General features: G+C 40.4%; 1 pseudogene; it reads right to left on the reverse strand.

Annotated features, from left to right (window-relative positions):
- Positions 1-699: 699 nt before the first annotated feature.
- On the reverse strand, positions 700-2,293 carry LOC128636158 (E3 ubiquitin/ISG15 ligase TRIM25-like; annotated as a pseudogene).
- Between the last annotated feature and the right edge of the window lie 6,249 nt (positions 2,294-8,542).

The raw sequence follows: 8,542 nt of genomic DNA on the forward strand, positions 1-8,542 counted from the left end.
ATTGGGTTAGCACGCAAGTTGGGTGTTAGGTTTTTTTCCCACTTTTTTTGCTCCATTCACTTCTATGGGGGAATACGTTAACGCGTGTGCGACATTGTAAGTTCGGCTTTTTGTGCACATCAGGTTAGCACCCGAGCGAAAACTTTTTACTTTCAACTTGTAAACGCGATAAAAAGCGCTCCACTCATAATCTATCTCTATATGCTCCTCTAACTTGAGATACAGATTGTGCAGGAGGCTAAATGCCCAGATTTATATATTTACAACGTTATATGTATATTATATGTATAACTGTAAAACCCTCTAAGCACTTGCAGTAGTAATAATATAACCCAGTGTAAAGCCTTTATTTCTAGTATAAAAGTAGATCCTGTACTCAGTAGCCCATGCTAGCCTCTATATACTATTTATTGTGACTTACTGTATGGCCTGAGATTTCTCACTGCACATTTGTGCTCACTGGCACATTAATAAATCCTGGTACCTATGGTTGACGCCCTGCCAGTATTTTACCAACACGGACAATATCTGTAAGGTTTAGATAAATGTAGAAATTGCAGCATTAATACTAAGACCTGGTACCTTCATTATACGTTATAATTAGTTACGCTTATTAAAATGGCTGCTATTTTATTCCCCAGAAAGTGAACCATTATTCTACCTGTTGGTGTTACCTGTGCTGGGCACTGATCAGTGAATCTAGCTTATGATTCTCACCCAGCCACGCCAACCTACCCAAAACGCAGCATGGAGAGGCTCAGTGAAGGTGGCAGTGAAGGTGTGTAAGTGTCTGATCGGGTCACACAGCTCATAAAACGACAGACGCCCAGCCTCATAGTCCAGGACTATAATTATTCTCTGACCAGATAGAGGAATAGATAATGTGGTGTTGTTTGAGTCATGTGATGCTAAAAAAATTAAAACTGAACCAATCTGCACACAAACACCAGGACTTGCTGTTATTTCCTATATTACACAGATCTGTTCTTTCCATACTAGGATAACACACCCCGACCCTCCAACTTCCAGCCTTACTGGTCTCCACTTCCCAATAATGTTGTCCTGAGTAAAAGCTGTTAGTACCTAAAACCTGAAAGCTCTGAAATGTCTTTGGTGTTTCTAGTCGCTGTAGCTTTGTTCCTGACCAGGATACAGTTTTCAAGTCACCTGATAAAGTCACATTATTGGTAACTGTGTTTACATCCAGTAATATGTCTGATGTCTCCTGCACATACAGTCCTCTTTTGCCTTTTATATCACTCATAATATTAGCTAAACCTCTGTATAAGGTCACTGAGATCAGACCCTCATCCAAATCCCCCCCAGCAGGGACCTGTTTATCACCTCTCTGTGTGACCTCATTATCTCCCTTCTCAGCACCACAAAAGTCATCTCTGTGTGATTCCTGTTCTTGTAGGACAGTTAATGGGTCAGTCATGTTGTACAGCTCCTCAATGTGACACTTCTTCCTGGCCAGCTCGTCCTTCTCTTTTTCTAGCTGCTGGATCAGATCAGAGATTGGGAGTAAAACCTGCTCCTGCTGCCGGGTGATCTCACTCAGGACTCGCTTCTCTAGGTCTTCCAGCTGTTTCCTGATGTACCTAATCAGGGTAGTGAGTCACTCTGTCACACCAGCTGCTTTCTCTTGCACCCCTTTCCTGTGCTCCTGCAGACTCTGGACTCTTTTCTCAGTCTTCTGTCTCTTTGTGGTCAGTTTCTGCAGAACATTTCTCAGTTTCTTTTTCTTCTTCTCAGAAGCCACATTCAGCAGCTCCACCTGGTGTCCTCTGTGCTCTCCGGCCAGGGAGCAGGACACACAGATACAGGCAGCATCCTCAGTGCAGTAATATTTCAGCAGCTCCCTGTGTTTGGGGCATTTTCTGTTACCCCAGGAAGTGGTGGGTTCAGTTAAGACGTGTTCCTCAGACTTGCTGTGTACCCTCAGGTGGGGATCACACAGAGAAGCCTCACACAGCAGACAGGATTTAGTAGCAGGTACAGGAGAGTGAATACAGTAAGTGCAGAAGATCCCAGTGTCTGTTTGCTCTGGCTCAGTAATCTGTAAATGCTTCACTACATTACACAGCGCTATGTTCCTCTGCAGCTCAGGTCTGTTACTGAAGCTCTTTCTGCAATCAGGACAGGTATAAACCCCAGACCCCTCCTGGGTACCCAGCACACTCTCAATACAGCCCAGGCAGAAGTTATGGCCACAGCTGAGAGTTACAGGATCTGTATAAAGGCTCAGGCAGATGGGGCAGGTTAGCTCCTCTCTCAGATCAGCAGTCGCCATGTTTAGGTCCAGCAACACAAACTGAAACCTGAAAGTCTCTTCTTACACAATAAAAGGTGTGGTGTGTTTGTTACTGCAACGTTAACGTCCTGACTATTAACCCTATAAGCAACAGAATACATTTTGTCTTATACACCTTTTTCCTTACAAAAGGAGCCATTGACCGTGTATTTTTTAACTTGCTTAGACATAACCCTGTTATTTCTCATGAGCAGGATACAAAGAAAGAGACCATAAGTTGGTAGATATAGGGAAGGAGAAGAGATATTGGTCTTATAAATAACAAATGCATAGTAGAACTATAGATGAACGTATCTAATACCCACATGCACACTCTGTTACTATCATACTTATCACGGCTAAGATGTGGGGCAGCGCTTATGACACTGAATGGCACAGTGTTGTTATAGTCATATGTCAGACCAACAGGATTAGGAAGAATTTATAGTGCTGTAGGGAGGGAAGTGTTAAAGGTTTATAGCTGAATGTCTAAGTCAGATAATAATTTATCTCAGTACCTTGCACAAGCAAATGTTATTGACACTGCGGGCAATGAGCCTCCCCCTGTTTCTTATCTAATAGCCTTATACACACAAATAGGAGTGCGCAGAGCTGTGATAAATAACAGTCAGGTGACTAAATGTGTGTGCTGCTGGGTAGTGGGACAAGGGAGATAATCAATACACAGCCCCTGTCCCTGCTCCTTACTCATTATGGGTCAGATTATACGTAGAACATTATTTAGCTCTCACGCTTGAATGCTAATACCATAAACTTTTTATGTGCAAAGGTTAACTCACGTATTACAAGTTGAAAGTCATTTTTTTGTTCACAAGCGACACCTGATGCGCTCTAACCACTTGATTTTAATATCGTGACCGTGTTAATTTCTTCTACCTTCAGGGGCCGATTTATTATCAGCCGTATTGTGCCTAATTGCCCTGTTTCCGCGCGAGCCTTCCTCTGCTTAGCTAGTCCACCGCCTCTGAGGCTGCGGACAGCAATCAACCCAATTTGATATGATCGGGTTGATTGACACCCCCTGCTAGCAGTCGCAAATCTGCAGGGGGCGGAATTGCACAAGCAGTACACTAGAACTGCTTGTGCCATGTTAAATGCCGACAGTGCATGCTTTCGGAATTCAGCGATGTCGGGTGGACATGATTGCTACTGCGTATTATGTCAGTCCGGCAGATGGTTAATCGACCCCAGAGTTCTTCACATAGAAAAAAATGTTCTATATATTGTTAAATATATATATACATATAGTAGCAAGTGGTGAAGGATCCAAACGGATGGGTTCCGTATCCAGCATGTCTGTCCTGGCTTATGTTTACCATTGACAAAAGCCCATGTGAGGGCTGAAACGTTTAGTTATTTACACATTAAACAGATTATATATTCCTGCTGTGCCTGCTGTGTGAAGTTTTTGCTGGATACGGAACCCATCCGTTTGGATCCTTCACCACTTGCTACTGTTTGTTTGTTTAGCAGTGCACCAGGTGATTGCTGATGTGAGGAGTGCCGTTTCCACAACACTCTTTATATATATATATATATATATATATATATATTATATATATATATATATCTATATATATATATATATATATATATATATATATATATATATATATATGCTTAGTATGGATGATTGGCACCAGAATTAATCAGACCCAGTTATTACACACTTACTATTATAAGGAAGTTTGTAAGTGTGTAGTGCAACAGAGGTATAATCATTAATTATAAACCAAAGAAAAGGATGCAAACCCTCAGTGGATAGCAATGAAATATATACCTCCCACTGGCGGTTTAAAGTATACCCTTATCTGGCACTCAAACTATATACAGTCCTATCCAGGAAATTAGTTAGAGGACACCATCTGTAATTGCAGGTAAAAACATAATTTAATCATTATGCATATTCGTTATTGCAATTTAACAAAGATATACTGTTTGCAAAAGCAAACCTAGAGTATTTATTTCCAAAATAAGCCACATCAGCCGTATCAAAACTTTAGTCCTAGCAGGTTATTGAGGGTACCCTTTGAGTAGAAATTCAGGGAGCTCCCTGATGAGTAGTTGCACCCATTCACCGGTTTCCGGGTTAATTCCACCCGCGGGTATGTGGTGTAATAGACCTTGTTCACAGCAGTAATTTTGACATGAAATAATAGGACAAATATAGGTTTTAGAAATGACATGAATCAGGGTTCCATTACATTTAGGTTTACAAGAGCCAGGTTCCTGCTATGGGGTAGATTTACCATTGTAGCGATCATGTCTGCCGCACATTGATAAATGCTGACAGCATACGCTGTCAGCATTTATTATTGCATAAACATTTCACTAGAAATGCTTGTGCAATACTGCCCCCTGCACATTTACGGCCAATCGGCCGCTAGCAGGAAGTTTCAATCAACCCGATCGTATGCACCCTTTTTTTTAAGGACCTTTTTTAAGGACTGAAATTTGATTATTAATAATAATCAAATTTCAGTCCTTAAAAAAGGCCTTACATTTATACCAACCCCATCATTGAACAAATTCGAAGCTATAAAAGATACACATTTATTTACGTGCAAGATTCTCTTGAAAAAATACTTCTGTAATACAGAGGATCCATCCTTTGATAAGGCTGATGTGGCAGCCATTGAGGACTTAATCACTCTGTTAGAAGATAATAGTGGGGAAGACCTAGATAAGGAGGATAATAGTTGGAGACATTTTCTGAAAAAGAAATCACATTTTGTACCCCCTAACAGCCCTTTGTTTTACGCTTTAACTTTTTTAAATCTGGATTGTAATGATATACTGTCTATTCCTGTCAATACAAGTAAGGAAGTTAATAACCTCAATCAAGAGGAAAATGAAGCTTTACAGGAACTAAAAAAGTTTAATGATGTCCAGATAAAAAAGAACGATAAAGGGGGTAACATAGTTGTTTGGCCTAATGATATGTACCAAGAAGAGGCCAAACGACAATTACAGAATGCTAACAACTATAGAAACCTATTAGGTAACCCCACAGAGAATTTTTTAAGTAAATATATGTGATACTCCTTTAAGGATTATCCCCTCCCATCTCATTAGCACCCTTTATTAGGCAGCTCTTCTAAACAGACCTTGCCTGAATATTGAAGTTTCTCCACTACGCTTTTGCTGTTGGTAATTTACCTCTCCTCTTCAGGTCATTCTACTTCCACTAGATTCCTATCTAACTCACTACAGGAGATTTCAGAACGCTGTCAGCAATCCTGCTATTTCCAGCTCTGTCTCCGAGCCCGACTAGGAATCCCTACGCTACCGGAACTTCTTTCTCAGCGTTCCGGAACTAAGCCGCGCACACACAGCTCACTGACCGCTCTCGGTGGTCGCATCTCAGGACTCCTCTCTCACGAATCAGCTTTGGGTATCGTATACAGTTTGTTTGACTTTGTACTCCTTTGACATAAGTTATACTTGCCTCATTTACATCTGTATATGCCGCAAGTCTATCTAAGGTAAAACCGGATCTGCCTTTTCGTCCTATACGGATTACTTGAAAGCTATGAAAGCCTGATTCTTTCTTTATTTCACATGCTTATGCTCTGTCTGATTGAAGTTTAAACATTGGGTTATCAACAAGGATTGCTTATTCTGAAAGTTTGGCTGTATGGACTTTGTACATATTTTAGAGTGATTGTGTGTGTGCGTGAAGAAAGGAATTTATTCAAACCTGTAACATATTCTCTACCAATACGGATTTGAACTTGTTCAGAGTACTTATTTTTGAACATATCTTCAATCTTGTTGTCTTAAGATTTCATAGTAAACTGTCTCACTCAGTCTAAACAGGTAATTCAAACCTCTATTTCCTGTTTAGTACAGAAAGGAGCTACACACCCTTATAAATACTATGGGTAACTAACTATATACAAAACCCTTTATAACTGAATCATAACAATATAATAATCTTATAAATGATGCTCTGGCAAATGAGATTATAGATCTTACTGAATTTGGGTTCTTACAAGTAAAAGAACCTAGAGTGGCCATGTTCTACTTGCTTCCTAAAGTACACAAGAGTCTCACTAAGCCACCGGGGAGACCAATAGTGTCAGGCATAGGCTCACTTACTGAGAAGGCAAGTATGTACGTGGATGTAAGATTGAGACATAGGGGCCTATCTATCAAGCTCCGAACGGAGCTTGAAGGCCCGTGTTTCTGGCGAGTCTTCAGACTCGCCAGAAACACAAGTTATGGAGCAGCGGTCTAAAGACCGCTGCTCCATAACCCTGTCCGTCTGCTCTGATGAGGTGGACAGGAATCGCCACAATTCAACCCGATCGAGTACGATCGGGTTGATTGACACCTCCCTGCTGGCGGCCCATTGGCAGCGAGTCTGCAGGGGGCGGCGTTTCACCAGCAGCTCTTGTGAGCTGCTGGTGTAATGCTGAATATGGAGAGCGTATTGCTCTCCGCATTCAGCGATGTCTGTTGGTCCTGATCCACACTGTCGGATCAGGTCCGACAGACATTTGTTAAATTGGCATCATATAGTTGAGTCCCTCCCTTCCCACACAAGGGACACGATGCATATCCTAAACAAAATACAAGAAGTTGAAAGTAATTCCGAAACTATCCTTGTCACATGTGACGTAGAATCTCTTTACACGAGCATTCAGACAAAGTGGGGCTGTAAAGCAATTGCCCATTTTCTATCTAAAGAGCCAAATATGTCATGTGAATTAAAGGAATTTATTATCAAATTGTTGTAATTTGTATTAACACATAACCTCTTTGTATTCGATGACAGGTTTTACCTGCAGGTATGTAGAACAGCTATGGACACCTCATGTGCCCCCACATACTCAAATATATATCTGGGCTGGTGTTAAGAGACAATAGTGTTTCATGAGTCACTTAAACACTTTACCACCCATATATCCCACTGATCCAGATATATAGATGATATATTCTTTTTGTGGAATGGCCCTCAATATCGTTTACTTGAATTCATTAGGGAACTCAATGTCAACCCTTTAGGTTTATTTCTGACCTCTACAGTCAGTTTTGAGGAAGTGGAATTTTTAGACCTTACAATTTGTAAGGTTGAGAACCACTTGGAAACTGGTGCCTACAGAAAACCCACAGCAACAAATAATATACTCCTAGCTAATAGTTACCATCATCCATCAACTATAAAGGGGCTACCAGTGGGAGAATACCTTTGTTTAAGGAGAAACTGTAGCACTCTAGATAAGTTTAAAACAGCAGCGTTAGAATTAAGAACCAGATTACTCAATAGAGGGTACTCTAGGAAATCTTTCGCCAGAGTGTATAATAAAGCACTTACTAGAGACAGGACAGAATTGCTCACCCCTAAGGTCAAAAAGAAAGAAAACTCCCTAAGATTTGTGACCACTTATTCTGCAACCAGTGGCCTAATAAGTAACATTGTGAAAAACCATTGGCATGTTCTACAAGCAGATGAATTACTAAGACCTCTGATTCCAGATACCCCCGCTTTCACTTTCAGACGGGCAAATAATAACAGTGATGCATTAATCAGAAGTCACTTTGATAGAAACAGAAATAAAACCCCTCTGTTCATAGGCTCTATTGCCTGCGGTAATTGTAAAGTTTGCCAATATATGACTAAACAACAAACTGTAGTGGATAGATTTGGTAAAATCTGGAAAATGAGGGATCATATCAATTGCAAAAGTACCAATGTGATCTATTGCCTTTCTTGTAAATGTAATTTAAATTACATAGGAATGACCACTAGATGCATGGGTACCCGCATGACAGAGCTGCCCAGAAAGATGTAGAAAAAGGTAAAAAAATTACCAGTGTGGCACAGCATTTTCTACAATTCCATAATGGAAATCCCAAAGACTTTAATTGTTGGGGGTTAGAGAGACTTAAACCTGGTATTAGAGGGGGAGCAACGGAACAAAGACTACTGAAATTGGAAACGAAATGGATATTCAATTTGAACACAGTAATGCCACATGGCATTAATGAGGACAATAATTATTGGGTTTACTTATAGTTGTTCTTCTACACATGAATGTTGTATTCAGGGGTAGCACCGATCCAAATTTATTTTGGCTCCTTTACCTACCTAATTCATTATCATAGTGCTAGTGACATTTCTCTTTGTTCTGTGTGTTAAAAGGGTCATCTTTTAATGGGATTAATTTAAGCTCAACTAGAGCTTTTTTGTAAGTATATTAGATTTGTATAGGTTAAACTCGA

The sequence above is a fragment of the Bombina bombina genome, chromosome 7, assembly GCF_027579735.1.
Source record: "Bombina bombina isolate aBomBom1 chromosome 7, aBomBom1.pri, whole genome shotgun sequence".
Classification (NCBI taxonomy): Eukaryota; Metazoa; Chordata; class Amphibia; order Anura; family Bombinatoridae; genus Bombina; species Bombina bombina.